Raw genomic sequence first — 24,034 nt, forward strand, 5'->3', positions numbered from 1 at the left:
TAACTACCCTTGTCCCCCACTCTGGTTTCCGGCTCTGGGGATTTTACTTAGTAATGTCATGGTCTACTTATTCCCAAATATTGGTCCACTATCTCAATCACGAACGTCGCAAAAAACCCTTTACATTTTTTAAATTCACCCCTTTGTCGGCCACGCAGCGTTCCGCTCCTAGTAATTTTACTTGGATACGTCATGACCTACTTATTCCCAAATTTGGGTGCACTATCTCGATCATGAGCCTCACAAAAAAATAATAAAAACCGCGACTTTGACCCCTTATAACTATCCTTGGCCCCCACTCTGGTTTCCGGCCGTTGGTGAAAGTCATGTACACAACTAATTCAATATATCCCCGTATAGTTTTTCCATATTACTTATCACGCACAAAATCCGCTTCTATCTCTCCGACTAACAGGGGAGACCACGGTAAAAAACGCGCCGAGTACACTACCTCACAGGTGGTGTGGAAACGTGTGCAGTGTGCATATCATGTATAATGTGACTCTTTGAATCGCAATATCTCAGGAATGGCAACTCTTAGGAAAAAAATAGTAAGAGAATTTTAAGATCTACAACTTTGGTTAAATGTTCTTTTTTGATAAAACTTACCGTTTTCGAAAAAAATCCAAAAAATCTCAAATTTTGACTTTTGACCCCGAATAACTTTTGTTGCACACATGGATCGATGGGGACTTTTAAAACTTTATTTTTTCTGGTATACCCTAGCTCTCCACCAAAATTTGGCTCTCCGGCAATTTTTGTTATTTTAAATATGTTTATATAGACCGGGTTATTAAACGGCTTGTATTTTTCCCTTAACTATAATTTTTCTTAATGCGATTTTACCCTTGACTGTCTGTATTTTACACAATATTTTGTAGGTATACCCGTTAACATTTTACCTTTCTTTACAGTGAGTCCAGTATCAAACTGCAACTAAATGGAAACACGTGTTAATTATTAATAGACAAAATATATGACATATTAAGCAGGTGAATGATCAAAGGTTATATAAGAGAAGGGCTCCCGTTCGGTGGCAGAGAGATGCGAACATTATATGATTATTAATAACACCTGAGTTAATATGTAGAGGATTTTCCACAATGCTGAATTTGTTCGGTCTCGTTAGATGCCAGAAATATTTCCGAAACAGAACGAATACGAAGGTTCGAACGTCGGGGCATATATTAAAGCTCCAATGAACACGTTGAAATATACATACCTATGAGAGAGGAAAACAAAATAAAAATTTTCTGGAACTTTAACTTTCCTTTATAATTGAAATTAAATTTATTCATAAATTACTTTGTGTTTATAAACTCTGTTTTAAAAGGATATATCTAGATAAAAGGCAAATAAATGTTTGTGTGTGTGTATAATATATTTTATTGTTGCAATGCAATATTTTTCAATTTATTTATTGCAAATAAATATTTCAATGGTGTAAAAAAATTTGTGGTATTTAATGCTATACAAAAATGAAAATATCATATCATGAGAATTATAAGTCATTAGCTAGCATAATTTAGGTACTTAATGTTTTGGCAATAGTTTATAATATGTGCCTAATTTTTCAGTATAGACAAGGCGAAAACGGCGGGTTTGTTGGAAAAAATATTCCCATGAGATTTTTTTGCATAATCATATTCGTGAGACATCCCAGAATAAGGTTCAAGAAGTCGCCCACGTAAAAAGTGGTCCAAATTTTTTTTTCATTTTTTTTAAATCAAATTGCAAAAATCAATATTTTTGCACCGAACACATTTTTTTTAGGTTTTTTTGACCATTCTGGACGAAAAAGGTCTCTTATAATTTTTCTCTTAAGTTGCTCGTTTTCGAGTTATAAGCAATTTAAAATTGAAAAAAACGAAAAATGGCGATTTTTAAGGCTTAATAACTCGGTTAAAAATTATTATTATGAAATTCAGAAAATGACCAAATCAAAGATTAAAGCCTCCACTACACGAGTCTAGAGAAATTTGTGTCATTAATTTATTACTAAGCTGTTATTTTTAATTATTAATAATGAGCCGTAAGATCTTATTGACGCGGCTGTATTGACATCTATTGACAACTCGAATAAATGTTATAAATGTCACCAACGAAATGTAATCACCGACGTGAGTTTTTTCTGTCACATACAATTTAATGCGTTAGAAAGAAATCGAAAAACTATGACGCACTGAAAGATCCTCATGAGAAAAAGCATATATAATTTTCTTATGTGTTGTACACTGTACGCACAGGCGTAGCCAGGTTTTAGTTTCAGGGGGGTTAAAAAAAATAAAACTACATAAAATAACCCTAATATCCATAAGAAAAATTTGAAAGATGATGTAAAAAATATATCAATAAAAAAGCTCCTGGGCGAGATTAGGGAGAATAAAGTACTGTTACATTTTAGGTGAGCAGTACAGAAATAATTTTCTGTTTTTCTTTTTAAATACATCCACTACTTCATTCGGATCAATTTCTATGTCATAGTGAATATTCACGAGAGCCATGCCGTTCAGTCTGTTTTAACCTGTTGTGTTCCGCAAGTAATCTTTAAGTTTTCTTAAGCTTGGAAAGGCCCTTTCTGGGGTAGCAGTAGAAACAGGTATGGTAGCAAATATTTGCAACAATATAATAAACATTTAGATATAGTTTTTGATCTCACTTATCTAAGCATTCTAAAGCTGATTTGGGAGTAGTGGAGGTGGAAGTCATAGCTGCGTCCCACACTTCAAGTTCTGATTTGCAGACAGATACACTTTTTTCGGGTAGCATTGTTTTCAATTTCACAACCAGCCGCAAAAATTGACGGTAACACACCAGATAGTGCCGATACTACTTTACGGTGTTTTGTAACCCTCTCAATTAAATGTTGAATTTTATGGTCAAGAAATGGGATGAATAAATTCATTTTGTAATGTTGTTCTGAAGCTATTTTCTTGTGGTATTTTTGCAATTAACTAGTTTTGATGGGAAATAAGCCACAATTTTACTAAAAAAAAGTGATTTTATTAACGTTTCGACGCCCAAATCGGGTGTCGTTGTCAAAATAAAAAAATATTAATGAATTAAACAAAAATGTTGTTGCTTAGTAATAAAAATTTTCTAATAATTTATTTAATTTTACTCATTTATATCGACAATTCAGACATATATTATAATACATTTTAAAGTAGAAGACTTTAAAATGATATTGCCAATATTTATGAGTTGCGTTCCTGGGACGACTTTATTGAAAGATAGTTCATTCCATTACATGAAATAAACCCCAACTCAAGAATATCCGTCACAAAAAAATCATAACATGTGATCTGTCTTTAAAAAGACAACCACATGCAAATCCTCGCACTAGAAATTCCATAGTAAATCACGTGGGAAAACCAGGAAAAAACCTGGTTTTATTTTGTAATATGTAGATGTATCCGACGCAGGAGTGCTACAACCATTCAACTGCCTTCCGACGATAAGTACGTGGCATAAGTAATATATCACCATTTTCTTCGAACAATACATTTGCTCCCTCATAGAAATGAAAGTACTTTTCGTCAGTTTTTTGTCTCAAAAGTTGCAAAACGTTAATAACATTATCCACGTAGCTGAATGATCTTATGAGGTCTCTATTAATTGCCTGCAGTTGCTTTGATAACGACTATGTATAGCTCATGACTTTTTGAAGAATCACTAAACACATAACAAAATTCGAAGATCGAAGTGTGTTAAGCATTTGGACGGCTTGTTGGGATATTTCTGTATTGTGTCTACATTGGACTTCTTCGAGAACCTGCACAATCGCTGGATAAATTTCCTTGAATCTTATAACGGCTTCATGCTTGTGAACCCACTGTGTTTCACACATCGCCAGTAGATTTTTTGATGATCAGCCGACAACAGATCCCTAATTTTTTTTTTGCAGAACGGCAGTGCGTTGTTCCGAACGTCTAACGTAGGAACCAACAGACTTCACGATCCCAAAGCAATTTCGCATATCTGCTTGTGAACATGAGTCGGCAATAGCAAGGTTGAGGGAGTGTGCACTCCAATGTACATAAAAAGCAAGAGGACATTTTTGACGAATATCCGCTTCGGCATCGTGGAAATACCCACTCTAGCTGCAGCCCCATCGTAACCTTGACCAAACACATGAGAACATTCAACACATACACACAGAGTCCACACTTTTCTGAGCTGTAATAATTATGAGATCCTTGCCTCATCGACTGACAAATAATGATAGACATTGCAAAATGGGTAACTTATAAGTTGGCCGACCCGTTGACGGCCCCTTTACCTTTATCAAGCGAACGTCTCATTACGACACAAATTCTACAGTATGATACACTTTTATATTTAGAGTATGACAACCAGAAAAATATTTCCATCCATTTCCTTTGGAAGCAAAAATTTCGTTTTGTAGAAATGTGAAACTTATTATCTATAGGTGGAGTTCAATGCTCTTGTAAAATTTGGCTTCTCTGATGCCACTCCTCACGATTTATCTTGAGATCTCAATAAATAAAGACAAATCTCACGATTAATGTCTTATATCTTATGATTCTTTAAATTTTGTAGGATGTTGCTAAATCGCTCCAAAATTCAAGGAAGTTAAATTGAAATGATTAGAACTTTATATTGAAAGTTTTGAACAAATCATAAAAAGACTTTCCTGGCGCTCGTCCTTATTTTAATTTTACAAATGCTAAGATCTTAACTTTTCGGGGGGGGGGGGCTTTGAACCCCCAAACCCCCCCTGGCTACGCCCGTGACTGTACGTTTTCTATGAATGCGCTATTGACAAGAGTTCAAACTTCAAAATTAAATAATTTAAGTGCGTTTAGGTATTCAACTAAGAGCTAAAGCCGAAAAATCATCGTCATAAGTAATATTGGAGTTTGTCTTGTGAAATTCGTCCATTGTATATGATAATTATGAACCCTTGTAGGCTGAAACCTCAGTGGATACAGAAAGTAGCAATAAGAGGTGAAACGGAAAAATTAGTACCTACAGTCACTAAAGGTTTTCACCCACCGTTTAGTTGAACCTCCATCGAGTTTCATGAAAATTTGTGAGTAGTTAGAGGATACCTAATTAAAAAAGTGACATGGTACCAACTTCCGCTTTTACACTGGGGGTGGATGCCACCCATTCTCGGGGGTGAAAGTCATATTATTAAAAATATCCCCTCAAATCAATAGAGGAACAAAATTTGATATATCAAGTTATTAAAATAAATCAGTACTTTTTGAGTTATTAAATATCAAATATTTGAATTTTTCGTGAAAAAAATGAATGGTGTAAAGCGGTTTTTCATAAATAATGCAAAAACTATAAGTTTCACCAAAAAAGAATTATGATTATCAAAATTGAACATATGTAATAAAAAATCGAATAGATTCCTTACTTTTTTTTTTTTTTTTTTTTTTTTAAAAAAAGTAAGGAATCTATTCGATTTTTTATTACATATGTTCAATTTTGATAATCATAATTCTTTTTTGGTGAAACTTATAGTTTTTGCATTATTTATGAAAAACCGCTTTACACCATTCATTTTTTTTTTTCACGAAAAAATTCAAATCTTTGATATTTAATAACTCAAAAAGTACTGATTTATTTTAATAACTTGATATATCAAATTATTGATAAATATATCAGATTGCTTAGTTGAAAAACCTTTTAGAATTAATTAAAAGTGAGTTATACATACGTGATTAAATGTACTTACTTTTTTTTCGGCTAGTACCTAGGTACTCAAATCTAAGTATTCAAGCTTAAATAAAGGGGAAATAGTCGGTTCTCTGAACTCAGACACAATTGGCTAGTGATTTTAGTAAGTAATTTTGCCAATTTGGGAAAATTGCCAAAAAATAATTACTAAATAGTTAATAATTACTAAATAAATAGTTATTAATTTTGCCAATATTGACAAAATTGGCAAAAAACAAAAAAATTACCTACTAAAATCACTAGCCAGTTGTGTCTGAGTTTAGCGAACCGACTATACGAAGCATTTTATAAAATATACCTACTTACTAAATACTTGCCAAATTACTCAAGAATACCTATAAGTGAGCTCGAGATGAAGTTGATAGCATCAAAGCTAAGCAAGTTATGATGAAAATAAGAGAACCCTTTCGAATGTTTTAGAAAAAAGTGAAAAATAAAACACAGGTACCCTATTTCCACAAAAATTAAAATTTGTAGGATTCTCTACTATAAGACTTTCTTTATTTTAGCATAAGTAATAACATCAAAAGTTTTGACCGGTTTAGAAAGCATGTTTTGGAAAAAAATTATTTAAAAAATGCATACTTAAACTAGTACTTTGTCCTCCCTAAAGGTTGTCTCAAACTTAACATAAGAAAATCCTTTTTTTTTACCCTGTATTAGTACACAAAAAGTTTGAGTAAACCTTTGCCCAACTGTGTAAATTCTAAAGAAAAATATATACTAATAAAAAAAATTAGCGGAATCCGTTAATTTGTTCATGAAAACATCAAGTATGAGAATAAGCATAATTTTATGTGATGCATAACTTTTGAAACTATGTATATAAATAAATATATACAAAACCAGCCTTCTTTTCAGGACACCGATATTCAAGTTAGAAATAGAAAGACAAGTGAAAAGGACCAGATGGACCGAATCCCTTTCAATAAATAAGTCCCTGAAATGCTGAAATGGTAATCCACCTGAAACCTTTCCCATCAACGAAACATTTCCTAAATGAGTCGAGCGGATAGACTTCCGGTTTTTACTAGCAGTTACTTTTAGGGTGATTGGGAAACCCGAAAATTGTATGTATGTAGTTACACGTGTTATTGGCAAATTGTCGTAAACCTTTAACATAGGTTGAACTAAAAATAAGAGAGCTAGATCAGATTTTATATATTAAAGTATTTTTCTATTACATCTCTAGTAGCTGTGCTTTTTTTGGTTTTTGTTCATATATTATTAGTTTTGTCCATATTTGCTAAATAAATAATTTATTGTCTTACCTGCACTTTTAACTTTGATTTAATAAGAAATATCCCTTTAAAACTTTATCATAAAATAGACCGTGTGTGACCACGGCGTTTGAAAGTTTGTGGCCGTTTTGTAATGTTGCTGCTGTGTTGTCAGATTTCTTGTTTTTATAAAGATATAATGAATTTTATTATTTTAAAAAGTTCAACATGCACATTTTGTTTGTGAAATCGTTAAAAAATACTAAATATTTTGGATGTAATTATCCCTACATCTAAATTTCATAATAAATTTGTAATTGTAGTCGCCCAAGGTAAAATAATACATTAAAAGGGTTATGACTGCGTCAAGAACAATATTGATAGTTTAATAAACTATTATTGTTGATATTTACTGAAAGTCACGACGGATCTTTTAGGTGAAAAACAGCAAATTAACTTCTTATTATTTATAGTTAAGTGCGTAGAAATCAACAAGAAACGTATAATAATGTTGTTCTAAAGCTATTTCCTTGTGGCATTTTTATAATTAAGTATTTTCTATGGGAAATAAGCCACAATTTTACTAAAAAATGAATTTATTAACGTTTCGAAGCCCAAATCGGGTTTCGTTGTCAAAATACAAAATACTATTAAAATAAACAAAAATGTTGTTGCTAAGTAAAAAAATTCTTCTAATAATTTATTTAATCTGACTCATTTATATTGGCAATTCAGACGTATATTATACATTTTAAAGTAGAAGACTTTAAAATGATATCGCCAATATTTATGAGTTGCGTTCCTGGGACGACTTTACTAAAAGATAGTTCATTCGATTACATGAAATCAATCCCAACTCAAGAATATCCGTCACAAAAAAAATCATAGCATGTGATCTGTCTTTAAAAAGGCAACCAAATGCAACGATGACAGTGAAATTCTCGCGTTAGAGATTCCATAGTAAATCACGAGGGAAAACCAGGAAAAAAACCTCGTGATACTATCCCGACATCGTAAGTATTTGGTCTTACATTTAATTTACCTTCAAAAAACTAATACCAAATTCTGACTTTAATATGTTTAAATTATACATAATATTAATAATACATAGATATACAATAAGTAATACTAAAATATAAAATTTGTACTAACTTGATATGTTATTGACCTACTAATCGTGGTATTTTCTTTCTATTGACTTCCTCTTTCAGTATGGGTAACCACATCCTACTGCATTCTACCGAGGAATTTGCGACACAATTGGTTTTATTTAGCATAATTAGAGCCGCTTCTTTGATTTTTCTCTTTTTACTATCTGATTCTTTCAGGACTATACTTGAATCTCTCCACTGAACTCTATGTTCATTATCCCATGCGTGTTGACATATTTGAGATCTATCAAATTTTCTATTTTTAATATAAGACTGATGTTCACTTATTCTAACGTTTAATGGTCTTGATGTTTCACCTAAATAAAATTGTTCGCATTCACAAGGTATTTTATAAATGCAATTCTTTGTTCTTTCTTGTTCATTGTTGGGTTTAGTTTTAGATAGAATAGATCTCAATGTGTTTGTTGTTTTGAATGTTGTTGAAATGTTGACTTTATTTCTTATTGTTTTAAGTTTCTCGGATAGTCCTGTTATATATGGTATTGTTATTTTGCTCGTATTATTTCTTGTGAATGTTGTAGGATCCCGTTCTAAGTTGTTCTGTTCCATTCGATCCAATCTTGTCAATTCCTTATTTATAAACGATAAAGGATAATCATTTTTTAATAAAACAGATGTTAACAATTGTTTTTCTTCTAAAAATGAATTTTCGTTAGAACAAGTAATTTTGGCTCTATTATATAAGGATTTAATGATTCCCTTTTTAACGTTGATGTGATTTGATTTGTAATTGAGATATCTGTTGGTGTGTGTTGGTTTTCCATACACTTGAGTCTCATATCCAGTATCCTTCTTTGAGACTTAAACATCGTGTATTCCTTTTCCATTGTAAATTTTATTGTCTTTTCTTGATCGTTTATAATATTCAGGAATGTATCCAACAATTCTGATCTATGAGGCCATATTAAAAACACATCATCTACATATCTCCACCATACTGTGGGTTTTGAATTTTGTTTAGAAGTGATATTAGTTTCTAAATCCTCCATAAATATATTAGCCAATAATAGAGATAAAGGAGAGCCCATTGCTAGACCAAAATTTTGTTTATAGAATTCATTATTTAGTTGAAAATAGGTATTATTAGTACATAATGTCAATAACTCCATTACTGCTGATACATTTAGTTTTGTCCTAGTTGTTAATAAATTCATTTTTTAGTAAAATTTTGGCTTATTTCCCATAGAAAATACTTAACGTATAATAAATAATATCTTTAATAATTTTGTTTATACCCTAAGCGAAATCCCAAAGCCAGCAGCTAAATTTCCGCTCCCAAAATCCCAAAATTACTCACGACTCTTTGCCTATGTAATATAATCTATCTATCTCATTAGCCTTCTTCGATCCATCTTTGTACATAGGCCTCCCAATCGTTTTCCATTCTTCTCTTTCTGTCGCTACAGTTATCCACCTAGAGCTCATGTGCTTCTTAATACCATTTGCCCATCTCATTTGGGGCCTCCATCTGCTTCGTTTATATTCCCACGGTCTCCAATTTATAAGAATTTTGTTCCATCGGTCTACTTTTTGTCTTATATTGTGTCCGGAAAAGTCTTATAATAATATTATCGCCGAAAAATAATGAAGATAAGGAAGAGCTCACAGCTAATCCAAAACTTTGTTTATATAAGTCATTTTTTTCTAAAAATGTTATCAAAATCTTTCCAGAATTTTTACAACAATTTTCTTTTTTCTTTTTGAAATAAAACGTAGGAGTAGAAGTCGGAACGTCAAAAGATTAGTTCATTAAAAATTTAATTTTAGTTATAGCCCGATCAAAGTACAATCTGACCCCAAAAAAAATAAAGGAAGGATGAAAATTTGGGAATAGGTAGTTGAAATTGTCTATTATTATATAAGAAAAATTTTACAATTCTACATCCCCTCCATTTTACAAAATGGAAGGGAATACCCAACCACGAGGGTGAAAAAATATACATTCAAAATAATCCGGAATTGGATAAAATGACTAATTTTAAGCAACTTTTGTTCTCTTTGAGTTTTTTCATTAAGTAAATACTTTTCGAGTTATTTGCGAGTGAATATGTTAATTTTTAACAAAAAAAACATGTTTTTGGACGATTTTTTGCAAATAAAACAAAAAGTGTTTTATCGAAAAAGTATCCTTAGTGAAAATATCGCTTATAAAAAAAGTGAAAAAAATGGTGTATGTATGAAGTCTGTATACCCAGTAGAAGCGGAGTTGCAGCTAATAAAATGTAGGTTCTTATTCGTCCAATTCCAAATTGTAACATTCCTGTTTTCTTTGAGAAAAATTTCTCACGTGTGTTCAAAATTTTTCTGATGGGTGAGAGGAGTGTGTAACGTTACAAACGTCACATCTTTGATATTTTATTTTTAAATAATTATTTTACCTTATTTTCTTTAATATTTCATTAATCATTATCTTCTTCTATTTGGTTTACCCATTTTCCCCTTTAAAAATCGGTTGGCGCTCTCTTTTATTACCCTCTTTTATTATCTTCTATTTAATATATCTCTTTCATTTAAATCATCATACTGAACCCTAATAACACAAAAAATTCCGTGAATGTTCCTAGAATGTACACACAGGACATTGAAAACATTCCTGGAATGTCCCCAAATGCACACGAATGTCCCTGGAAAGTCCCAGGAAAGTGCTGTGTCAGCATTTTAAATATTCTTAGAATGTTCTGTTGGAACATTCCATGAATGTCTACGAATGTTCTTTGGACATTCACAGTCTATTTTTTAGACTGAATGTCTTGTTGGAACATTCCATGAATGTTCTTTGGACATTCACAGTATATTTTTAGACTGAATGTCTTGTTGGAACATTCCATGAATGTCTACGAACGTTCTTTGAACATTCACAGTATATTTTTTAGACATTCACTGAAATATATCGTCAGTAATGTGACAATACCTCCTATATGTTTTTTCATGAGGTTTGCAGGAGACGAAAAACATTTTTTAAGGTCACTTTCTGTTTTCGTACGTATTCTGACTTTTTTGTAGTAAATAGATAGTTGAATTTACTGCAAAACAAGTCAAAAAATATATGAAAACAGGAGGTGGCCGAAATAAGTTTTTAGTCTATCTTACAAATCTCTTGAAAAAAACAGATAGGAGGTATTGTCACATCACTGACGATATGTGGCCATACCAAATAATACATCCTTGATAAATATAAACATTTTTATTGCAAAAAATCTTTACATACATTTTTTAATGTAATTTACTGACATTCCTAAATATTATAAAAAAATGTGTCACATTTGCTTTGTAAACCTTTCTTTTGCTTTTCGTAGCCACATATTCCGTTTCCTTTCTGGTTTTTTGTAGACCACTTCTCTCAGCTGATTCTAAAAGAAAATAAAATAAAAGGTAATTTTTCTATCCTTTACAATTAACAATCAGAAGAAATATTATTTACAGGTAATAATACGCATAAATAATAATAATAAAAAAATAAATATTAAATAATATTTAAATAAATAATAAATAATATTTAATAAATAAAATAATAATAATGAACATTTTGTATTTTGACAACGACATCCGACGTGGAAGTAGAAACCTTAATAAAATTATTTTTTCAAGTAAATTGTGGCTTATTTCCTCATTAGAATAGTTAATTACAAAAAAGCCACAAAGAAATAGATTTTTCACAAACAAATAAGTATTTAGTATTCATTATATTTATTGTTTTTATTATTTACTTTAATGTCCTACTGGTACATTATTTGACAAATAATGACATTTCGAAGTCTGTTAAGTACGATATAACGCCCTTGGGCATTAAATTTAAATAACGACTTAGATACTGTCAAGTTGACAAATATCAACCTAAGTAAAACTATGGTTACCACAATTATGTTACTGCTGTTACTGGTAAATGTACTTATTTAAAAACTAATCAATTCAAAATTCATTCACATTTTTCGCATATAAAGAATAATTTAGTCAGACATTAAACGTTGAAGGCACCACAGGTATTATAATAATAACGCTTTCGGTCAACGTATATCCCTCAGGCCCTTGTTAAAAACACCATTGACCTCAAGCGTTATTATCCTTATAATACCCTTGGTACCTTAATAACTGTAACATAAGATTATACCTTAATTCTTGTTTTCTATTTCTGATGTTTTTATTTATTTACATTGAATATTAATCTGTTTTGTTGTATAATCTACTTCGCAATAATTATGTGATATATTTGACTTAAAACGAATTCAAAAATTTTTTGCAGTTGGGCAACAATGTCAACTTAGATCTCCGATGTAGATAATGAATTACAACAGTATCTATATTGTACAGACTGTATTATTAATTAGGTTATTTATTTATTTATTTATTGAAATATACATCCACCAGGTATAAACCCATAAAGGTGTACATAAGAAAACTACATACATTGACTGAACACTTGATGACAAAATATAAAATAAAATAAAGAATAACCAAAAATGTTTCTGTTGTTAATACACATACACAATAATAAACAAAGACCTTAATAAAGAAAAATAACATGGCATCAATTCGATAAGCTATTGCGTATTTCGCGTTTAAAGATGTTAAAACCAAGAAAAAAAATCCATATACCTGTGTGACATAAGCTATTGGAACAGCACAGTCTCTTAAACGAACAGATGAAAGTGAAGTTCTGTCAATATCTTTTTCTAAAAAGTGTTTTGAACATACTCCTCTATTAACAAATCTGATCTATACTTCATGTCTTCTTCGCAGGATGTTCTGGAAAGCTAAAAATACAAAATATATGCATTACTAAGCATTATTAACAAATTTTAGTTTTAAATAAAAAATATGATTAATGGACTCACAAAATATTATAAAACAGCTTAGAAATTGTTTATTAGTATAGTCGGTTCCTCAAACTCTGACACAACTGGCTAGTGATTTTAGTAGGTAATTTTTTTTGTTTTTGGCCAATTTTGCCAAAATTACAGTAATTATTAACTATTTAGTTATTATTTTTTTTGCCAATTTTACCAAATTGGCAAAATTATTTACTAAAATCACTAGCCAGTTGTGTCTGAGACTCAGTAGTACTGAGACTGAGTTTAGCAAATCGACTATAATATTCTGTGTATTCATTAGTTGGTACTGCATATTATAGTGTGTGGTCTACCATCCTATTTATAAAGGCATAGGTACATTAGCAAAAACGCAAAAAGAATTACTTTAGTTTTACAAATCCTTTTGTATGGATATTACCAATTATTATAATAAATAACATATAATAAATGGATATGACCAATTATTAACTTATAAAATAAAATAATAATTCTTCTGATTTATGCCTTTTATTCACTTTGTTATATCTAGGTTACTTAAAAGATTTTTTATGAATAGTATTATTAGGGTATTAATAGTATTAATTTATTTTCTGAAATACAGGGCATGCCTTCGTTTACATATTTGCATACTAACCTTTTAATAGGGCTTTTCATTCACAGTCATTTGTTTGGAGCTTCTGTCATAATTGAAACGTTATTCCTGCAGATTTTTTTATCTACATTTGTTTCTGCTACTCCAACTGCGTTAAAAACAGGACACCATTTTATTCACTATGTTAATAATACTATTAAAGCTATTATAAAAGTATCCGAATTAAAAAAATATTCTTAAAAAGCAAAAATAATACAAACAACGATCCACCCACGGCAAAGCAAGGTGGCCAAGATGAAGATGCCAAGATGGCCGAAGCGAGGTCGTTGGTTGGTCGTTTTTAGTCACGTGATGCCCTCTCCAGCGCCATGCACAAAAATATTGCACGGCGAATTTGAAAATGAACGCAAAAGAAATAAATAAATGCCTCTCTTTGGTTTTGCATAAGTTATAAGCATTTTTTTTATTAACAAAATCGCATTCCAAATTGAATATTCGCGAACAATAATTTTTATTACATTTGTATGTTTATAATATTGTATTAATTGAACTTGGGAAACTCTTTAAATTTGACATATTATTGCACTGTAGGCCTAAAAGTGTCACTTAGTTTGTCTGGTATGTTATAAGTAATGTTGTATCTGTTACACGTATGTATTATTTCGCAACTTAAAATATAGGAACATTGGTAGTATGTTCACAGAATGTCTTATGGTAACATTCCAGGAATAATTTAAACAGATGTTCACCGAATGTTCCCTAAATGTCCAGGACATTCAAATATTGATAGAACTTTGGTAGTACATTCCTGGAATGTTGTGTGTTGTTAGGGAACATACCTCGTATATTCATACTCTCCAAATATCTGTATTTTCAATACGGAACGGGGCCTTCATAGTACTTGGTTGTCATTTTAAATGTCGTTTTCAATGACAGTGTCACTTCATCGACTTGACCCCCTACTCCCTGACATACACTGGAAGGGAAAAATTAATCCTTAAAAAGGCATGTAATTCGAAAAATAAATCATTTCTATTTCAACAAATCATCTTCCTCTTGGGGTGAGCTACAAATAGTTTTTTTAATAATTTCTTACAGTAATTATATTTCTCCATCTAACAGTTTTTATATTGTTTTTTATCTAACCTAACTTCCAATGTCAGACCATGTGTTCTGATATTTTAGTTTCAAATATAATTATCTTTTAATTTACATGTATGCACGTTTAGTAATCAGAATTTTAACTATTCTCATCTAAATTTCATTTGATTTATTCTTGTCATCTGCTACTCTTTCTGACGATTAGAACGGCAGATGGCACACGTTGGTTTTTCTTCTTGATGATTGATATGTGTCTCTATTTTATAGTTTTTTGGAAAGAAACCACTTTTCTCCCTCCGGGAGTTTCAACAACCCTCAAATCGCCGGCGATACAACAACGAGGACCATGTCATCAGGGCTGCAACCACATAACCAAGACTGCAACGACCAACATCCGTAGGCCTGGTGGAATACAACACCTACAACCCCAGAGCCCGTTGCAGAACCAGCAGCAGTACCATACGACATCAAGAAGATACCATCAGCTACCAAAAGCCATAAGTATAATCCAGAATTGTTAGTTTTTGGCAAGAATTTAAATACATTTGTTAATGCAATTTACTAAGTCATTTTATTTATTATATCTTTATGAACAATAAACCTGATTAGTTAAAAACTATGTTTTGTTTGCTTCCATTCCAATTTTCATAGTTCATATCTGAGGTTAGGACAAGACGAACACACACCTGAGTGACTGAGCTAAGCTAAGGGTGTAACGATGGCTATCTTGGTTAGTTGAGGTAATATTTTCGAATATTATTTCAATTAGCTGGGGTAGTCCATCGCTTACTCGTTACACTGGCGCACCAACGCACTTGTCTTATCCGAAGAATCGAGCTGTGAGTGTGTGGTTTGGTAGCAGACAACAAGCATTAATAAATACTATTTTCTTATATTTCATTTTTATATTCAATTTTTGCAGTAAATCTATATATATTATCTATTTTGGTACTTTTTGACTACCTTTTTGACTAATTTTTATATATTTTCACATGTTATGGGTCAAAAAGTATTACCAGTTTCAATAATTTAATTATATATTTCAGCATAATTGATTTAAAATACATTTACAGTTGCAAATATTGGTATTTTTAACATTTTGATACTTTTTCCCTACTTTTTTTTGGCTAATTTTTATGCTAGGACCTTGATAGTAATGTCCACATGGTGTTTTTTCTGTTTTTTCAATTTAGCCAGTTTTTTTGGTAGTTCTTCTTTAATTACTTTCTTATTTTATTGTAACTTTCCAAAACCCAAGAGAATTTTTCCATTTATTGTCATATTTTCTGTACTTTTTATACGTACTATTTCTTCTACGTTCTTTTTATAGGTACTTCTGTGTACTCTAAAGTGCATTTAAATCTTGTTTAATTACTTATTTTCAATTAGTTTTTACTTATTATTATATTTCCTAGTTGTTTTCATATATTTATTACCAATTTTGTACAACTACCAAAAATTTTGTTGTTTCCGTCGAACTTTCTGTTGGGATGGTATATACTACTTTACTTGTATAGTAAAGACTAGGACAATTTTCAAGTTCTTTTCTTTCATTGAGGTATTTTATTCTTATTCTTCTTCTTTACGTATTCAGAATATTAATTTAAATCATTCTTCTTCTTCTTGTGTTGAATCTCAAAAAATTTTTTGTTCGTAAAGCATGATATTTTACATTTTTCAATTTTTTGCATTATTGCACTTATATTAATTATGATAAACATTATATTTAACATCTTTTTTATTTAACAATGCCCTATTTATCTATATATTATTGTTTTATTATTTTATTTTGGGTGTTGTACTGATTTTTGATACAGATTAGCACGAAAGCCTCATCCGGCACTTATAAGTTGTGTATGGCTTAAATATAGTTGCATAGACACCTAGTGTTTTTTTTTCTAGGGTACATATAAGTTATCCATAGGGTTGGGCCAGATCTATTGAGTCTGAGTTCCGTTTTTTTGGTCTTAATGACTGTTGATATACAGTTTAATGCTGTATATTATTTTTAGGATGATGTCTTTTATAAATTTTTTCTTTTGGAGTTCAAACAATTCTATGCATATCTACTTTTAGAAATCTGGTGTAGAATTGTGGCGCTTTGAAGCATGATTGTAGTTTAGCTACTAGCATTTGTTATTTTCCATCTTTGCAAATCATATTTATGCATTTTTATACATATATTTTGTTCTTTAGTGTAGATCCCTGGTATGCATTTGATGGAAGTAGCATTTGCATTATGTATCATTATCTCTCTCTCTTTATTAACTTATTGGTTAAGTCTTTTAGGACTGGTTTTATGCAGTTTTTTCAAACCCTTTGGTGTAGAACTTTGTCTTATTTGGCTTTCCATATAGTTGGTACTTATTTTTTTTAATGGTTTATCTATAGTTCCACTTGCATTTCTTTTTATCATATTATACTTATATTATCTTTATCTACTTATATGCTTTTACTCACCTTATCATATTGATTATTATATTATTACCTTACTTTAGGTACTTGTTATCTGAGTACTTGTTATTTTGTTCGAGATTCAGTTGTTGTTAGTAGCTCCAATAGCTATTTATTTATTTTATATAGGATGTGATATCCATTATATTTACTTAAATTTGGTTATATGCCTTTTATTTTATATAAATACCAGAATATTTGCAATGCAATTCATTTTTAATATGTCTACATTATTTGACTGTGGATACTTACTTACTTTTGGATTATTAGTTAAATTTGATTATTTCTTAGACTTTATACTACATGTCTTTATAATTTTGAATTAATTTCATACTTTTTAACCCTGCTGTCCCGTTCGAGTCAACTACACAAATGTACTGTTCGGGTCAATATGACCCAACTGTGGTTTATGCTCCTTAATCGAAATAAAATAAGCTAATGGTGATAAATAAAACTTTATTAACAAGAAATTATGGTTAATTAAACAAAAATTATGTCGTTAATATAAATTAAACCTTATTAACCAAAATAAAAGGTATTTTTTTCTTTCAAAAAAGCCTAGTAACAAATATCTACAAAAATTTGTCAGTTTACAATTGGGACAGTAATAAAAATAATGGATTTTACAAATATGTTTATGATATATACAACATAATAATTAGTCTTGTTATCGTTTTTAGGGCAAGTGTACAGCGTGCTCGTTTAGCAGGCGGAGTTAGATTGTACATAGACGGTTCACTAGCATTTCCATCTTATCTACTTGTTTCTGCTCGTGTCCTTTTTACCAATTCGTGAAAGCCTTTAGTTATTGGTATATTTTTTTCTGTAAATGATGACTGGTTTCGTTAGTTTTTTCCCAATTCCTCAAGAAAAATTCGTAGTTTTGCCAGTTTATTGGCATTCCATTGGATACTTACTGATGCCCATAACACGAACGCGTTGTAGGCAGAAATGTTCAGCAGATTATAAAAAACAATCATTGGCCAGCGATTAATCTCTTCTCACATGTATACGTGCCAACAAGCTAATCTAGACATCTAGAGTATCCAAAGCTCCCTTATTGGAATTGTATTCCAATAATTTGGGGCTTTTTCATTTGATGAAAAGTACTCATCAGAACAACATTTTTATTATTTTTAGGAATAGATATCGTCAACAACAGTGGTATCTTGCGTGAAGCAAAAAAGACGAGATATGAATTTCTTTATTCGCGATTTTTTCTGAAAGTTGCGGTTTATTTTACTTATAGTCCCCGGCATTGTATCTACTTTGTGTTAGAAGAAATTGTTCTAAATTTTCCGATGAAAAAAGGTATTACACGTAATATTGTGGCCTTCCAAATCACTACTTTCAAATCACACATCACACGCATTTCTGTATAGATCTGCCATTTTAGAGCATAAGAAGTTTTACTGTGCATAATTACACAAAACCCAAACTATTGTGCCATATTTCGCTGGCTTGCTTGAAATATACCATTTGAAGGGGGAGCGGCCTCTAGAGGCAACTAGTTGCTTATCGACGGTAAAATTTTCATCAGGTTAAAAAATTTTGTTACATTTTCTACCTATATTTCCTAAATTTCACATACTGCAGCAAGTTTATCAAAACATCTCATATCCTGTCTAGTAGTTTTGTTATCACAACGTATTACTTGCAAACTTTTTGTAAATATATCAAGTGACATTGTTGATTGAAATAAACTACGACCTGTTTCTTCATTCCACAAACTTTTAGTTGATTCACCATGGGACTTATAAACTCGAGCTAAAAATAAAGGACCAATGTATTCTTGGAAACCAACTTTATTCATGTTTTTCCAGTTGGTTTCAAAGGCAAGTTCCGTCCAAGTTCTAGCTTGCAGAAACCTGTTTTTAGTTACAGACGGATCCTGCTGACAAACATACAGGTACTGCCAATATAGAATATTGCCAACTAAACACACATACACAGGTAATTTTTAACGGTTTAAATACGTGGGTCATATTGACCCGAACGTACCCTAGGTAACAATTTCATTTTTATCAAAAAAATCAGGAAGTTGATTGTTTATTTCATATGCAATTGAAATACCTCATATTAGGTAATAAAGTCACGAAACACCAAACCGTTTCGCCGCGTAATAATTTGTAAAATAAGAAATAAATTATTTTTTGGGTCAAATAGACCCTAACAGGACAGCAGGGTTAAAGTACATTTATTTTTTTATCCAGAGATAGATATTCTCTGATGTCATTTATTTATAATAAATAAATATTTTATAGTGTGATGAATACTACAATTCATTGGGTAATATTTTTATTTTCCCCAGAGTAACATCTGAAAATTATTTTGGTACTTTAAAATTTTTTATGATTAATAATTTAAATTAACTATATACATTGACTTAATGATTACTTTATTATCAGTATTTATTTTTGATTTGTTCTGAACGATTACTACTGCATACATATATTTATTTCTGGTTAGAACTTTGATTTCTTGTTTTCCTTGAGAAAAATTTCTCACCTGTGTTCGAAATTTTTCTGATGAGTGGAGGGAGTGTCAAATATCTCAACGTGAAATAACCAAATAACGGAGCACTTTCCGGGGAAAACTCGTTATAACTTTTTTAAAGTGTTTAAAAATATGTTCATTTTGTTTAAAAAAAACTTATAACATTAAAAGTAAGTGAGTTACGCTCAAAATATTGTTGGTCGCTTTCATTTTTTGGTAAAGGAAATCACGAAAATCACCCCTAATTAGCATCCTAAATAAAATGAATCGTTACCGCTTCACAAGTTACTTTGCTTATGTCTTCAGTATATGATATCTAAGTTTCATTGGTACAAAGTGTTCGTTTTGAATTTTTTTTTTTCATTATGGCATTGACATGGCAAATTAGCCAGTCTAGTTTGAAAAAAATTGGTTTTAAAATAAAACAACTTTTCTAATTTTGAAAAAAATTCCATTTTATTTTCAAATGAACTTAAAAATTATTCAATTGGATATAGTAATTGAGTCAATACTAGCAATCTTAAGTTGGTATTTTATTAGTTGTTATGTAATCATGGGGCAACCGGTTTCGAGTCTTACAACATATAACTCATCTTCAGGCCCAGTACAAAAAGTCATCATAATACAAACTACAAGCTAAAATCACAAACCGAGAGACATGTACATATACATATATAAAACATAACAAACAAGTTTGTCTTGGTATTAATCACATACAATAAAGCCAAACAACTGTATAGTGTTGAACTCAATAGTCTATAGCATGTAAACTGAGACATTTTGCCATTGGGAGCGACCAATCTGATGAGAATTGCTTGGTATATAATTTAATATATACTACCATCAATCCTTAAATAGTTAAGGGTTGATGGAGTCCTGACAAGATGGTATGCGATCAAACAACATATATAAAGTTAGTAGTAATCGGTATGTACTTACATAACAGCTACTGAAACTGTTCTACAGCTAAAGATGTACCTGAAAGTCACCAGCCCCATAAGAACAGTTGACCAGTCAAACAGCCCTTAGTCTCTTAATTGTTTGTTATGTTCAATATGCAACCTGGCATAAATTCCTGTGTTCCCAGTGATGTATGTATTTTATCATTAACAGTTGTTGTTTGTCAGATTTTGCAGTTGTTTTTTATTTTTAATGTTTAAGAAAGTGTAAAACACATTTAATAATTAAATAATGGGACATCACTCACAAAATTTTTCACATGCACAAATTTTAAAATTGTTTTTTGATTGCCAGAGTCTTTTTATTATTTGTTATGTCATATTTAAGATTGTGCTGTCAGATTTCCCAGAAAATTTTTTAATTGACATGTCTTCTACTTCTTTGAGAGGGCTGGTGACTAACGGTCTTAGATATTTTAGGTTGTACCTGGTTGAACCTGTACAGTTACCTATATACATGTACATATAAGATGTGCAGTTCCAGTTTTGATTAATTGATGGATTAAACCAAAACTAAAAACTAAGTTTTTTAAAAAACAAAAATAAACCTTTTTTTTCGAACACTTAAAAAAAGTTGTAATGAGTTTTCCCCGAAAAATGTTCTGTTTTTTAATTTTTTCAAGTTGAAATATTCGATGTGAAATTTGACGAAGAAGAACGTAATTCTCATTACCTACAACTCTGCTTCAACTGGGTCAACAGACTTCATGCATAAACCATTTATTTGACTTTTTTATAAGCTATTTTTTCGCTAAGAATATTTTTTTCGATAAAATACTTACTTTTTCAGTTATTTGCGAAAAACCATCCAAAAGCATGTTTTTTTTTTGTTAAAAATGAACATATTCACTCGCAAATAACTCGAAAAGTATCGACAGTGCAAAAACTCTATGGAACAAAAGTTTCTTAGAATTAGTTATTTTATCCAATTCCTGACTTATTTTGCATGTATATTTTCTCCCCCGAGAAAGGGGTACTCCCCTCCTTTTTGTAAAATGAAGGTGATGTAGAATTGTAAACTTTTTCTTATTTCTTATATAATAGTAGACAGTTTTAACTACCTATTCCCAAATTTTCATCCTTCTTTTATTTTTTGGAGGTTTTCGTAAAATTGTGTGTCCCTTGATCCGGCTAATACTCCAATAACTGTAGGAAATTCCATATTAACATAATATTGTGTACTTGAATTAGACATGCCATAAGAAAATAGTTTCAGAACTTTCCTAAACATTAGGTTAACCGGAAGATGGATTGTGGATATATCGAATTATATCCACAATCACCTGAGACAAACCTAGATATATTCAGTCTGGTGTTCGTTTTTAATGTGCCATCCCTCTCTAATTTGATTATTATTTTTAAAGTCTTACCATTTTTTAAGTTGAACCGTTCTCGTTTAACTTTTATTCTTGCCACTTGATGCCATCATTATATATTTGTAGCATTGTGTTAGGTCCAATCACGTCAAAAGCCTTTTCAAAATCGATTGCATATATTTACGTAATTTGATTTATATATCTGCATGTCCTTATTAGTAATAATTGTACATTGTACTCGAATATTGATCAGGGTTTCTCTCATAGGTACCCAAGCCACTCCTAAATCCGAATTGAGTAAATTAAGTATTGCTCGTTTGCTCATCTCATATCGTCTATATTCTGCTACGTATTAATCGCAGAAAGATTTTGGACTTATTTTCATTGCATGTTTTCGTACCATTTTTTTTTGTATTGTGACAAATGTGGACTTAATCCCAATCACTTCCCAGTGATTGGGAAGTGGGAATCACAATATCCCAGTGTCATTCAATTTTCTCCCAAATACTTTAGTATTTCACTACTCACTTCGTCGCGGCCAAGCGCTTTTCCATTTTTTGCCGTTTATACTTCCCATGTAACCACATTTTCCGTTATTATAGCAATCGGTTGTAAATAATGTCAACACAACTTTTAGCTTCGTTCAATTGCTTAGCCATACAGATTGCGATTAAACTTTTATCAGTATTAAAAATTCAATTTTTTTATAAATATTATTTATGGCAGGACTACGTTTACTATACTAAGTTGGTCAACTATTTAAGCACTTTTTGGTGTTTCTTTCGGTTCAATTTTTGAAGACATATTATCCAAAAACTAAGTTTTCAATCCAGTAATACATAAAACGACAATAAATAAATAACCAAATTGGAAACAGTGGGAACCTACTCTTGTAACAACCTCCGAGGCTTTTAAAAAGTATGAGCCATTCGGGTGCCAAGACTATCAGAAGATGAGGGAATTTTAAAATTTTTATCTCATGTACCATCAGCAAGTTAAAGCTCCAACGAGAAGGTTTCATAAGCACTCCAAAAAGAGTAATAATATATTATTCAAGGAGCATGTAATGATAGCTATTACTGACGATGATGAAGTTTGCGACACGAGCCGTAGGCGAGTGTAGAAACTCATCAGAGTGAGTAATAGCCATTACATGCAAGTAGAATACTATACTTTTTCGACGACCTTTTTTATCTTAATTAGTATAAAAATACATTTATCAACCACTCGAGATTGAAATTATAATTTACAAAAATAAATGTTGTTTACCAATATTACGCGGCTGAATAATTGGTAGCCTACTATTAGCAAATGCTGTCTTATATATTGAAAAAATACTACAAGAAATATTCAATTCCAGTTCTATTCGTTTCAGAAAAATTGTAAGTACAAATTTGGAAATTTGTAGTACTTACTTTACTGTCAATGTATCTAATAAAATAGGAAATGGAAATATATTTAACTATATACAGGGTGTTATTTATTTATATAAATAAATAATATTTGTAGAATTCACATGATTTTGAGTACATTTATTTTCCTTGTTTTGTCCTGGATGAAGTGATCAACGAGAAATACTAGAAGCCACAAACTAAAGGTAATACTTTAAAATCAATTAGCCCTGAGAATAAATTTTATTGGAAAGTTTTATTAAATTTTGGTTTTGTTTCCATTAGTAGTAATTAAAATAATTAATTAATTAATCAAATTAATAAGATGTTGATCAATCTCTTAACAGAGAGTAGAGAGAAAATAGAGAGCATAATAATACATAATATTTTATTGAATGCATTACTTTTAAACGCAAATAACTTCAAAACTACTTACTCTATCGCATCGAGACAACAAGATGATATTAATGTAAACAGTAGCATATAATCAAAAAACATGATAAAATGATTATTACGACAGTGGCGTAGATTGTGAGGGGGAAAGAGGGGAAAAAATTAAGTACATATCCCTACAGCCCGCCTCTGGTAACAGCAGAAAACTATCTCTTAACACTAGTTAAAGTATTTTAACATGTGTAAACCGTTTGTCAAGTTTGAACAAAAAATATTGGAAGGTGTTAAAACAATGGGCTAAAATCATTTTAGGATGTTTGTAATAAAACAAGCTGTATCTCGGTCAGGGCGAATATTTTATTTAAGTGTTTTAGTTTAAATCATCATATTCTGTGAGTGCTATGTGAGCCGACAAAC

The 24,034-nt window shown here is 30.8% G+C and overlaps 1 long non-coding RNA gene across 1 annotated transcript; it reads right to left on the bottom strand.

The window, feature by feature from the left end:
• Positions 1 to 11,276: 11,276 nt before the first annotated feature.
• On the bottom strand, positions 11,277 to 13,264 carry LOC126885903 (uncharacterized). The gene is made up of 2 exons (XR_007698487.1): positions 12,701 to 13,264; positions 11,277 to 11,457 (listed from the first exon to the last, which is right to left on the bottom strand). It is a non-coding gene; the product is annotated as an uncharacterized LOC126885903 (long non-coding RNA).
• Positions 13,265 to 24,034: the final 10,770 nt, after the last annotated feature.

The sequence above is a fragment of the Diabrotica virgifera genome, chromosome 6, assembly GCF_917563875.1.
Source record: "Diabrotica virgifera virgifera chromosome 6, PGI_DIABVI_V3a".
Classification (NCBI taxonomy): domain Eukaryota; kingdom Metazoa; phylum Arthropoda; class Insecta; order Coleoptera; family Chrysomelidae; genus Diabrotica; species Diabrotica virgifera.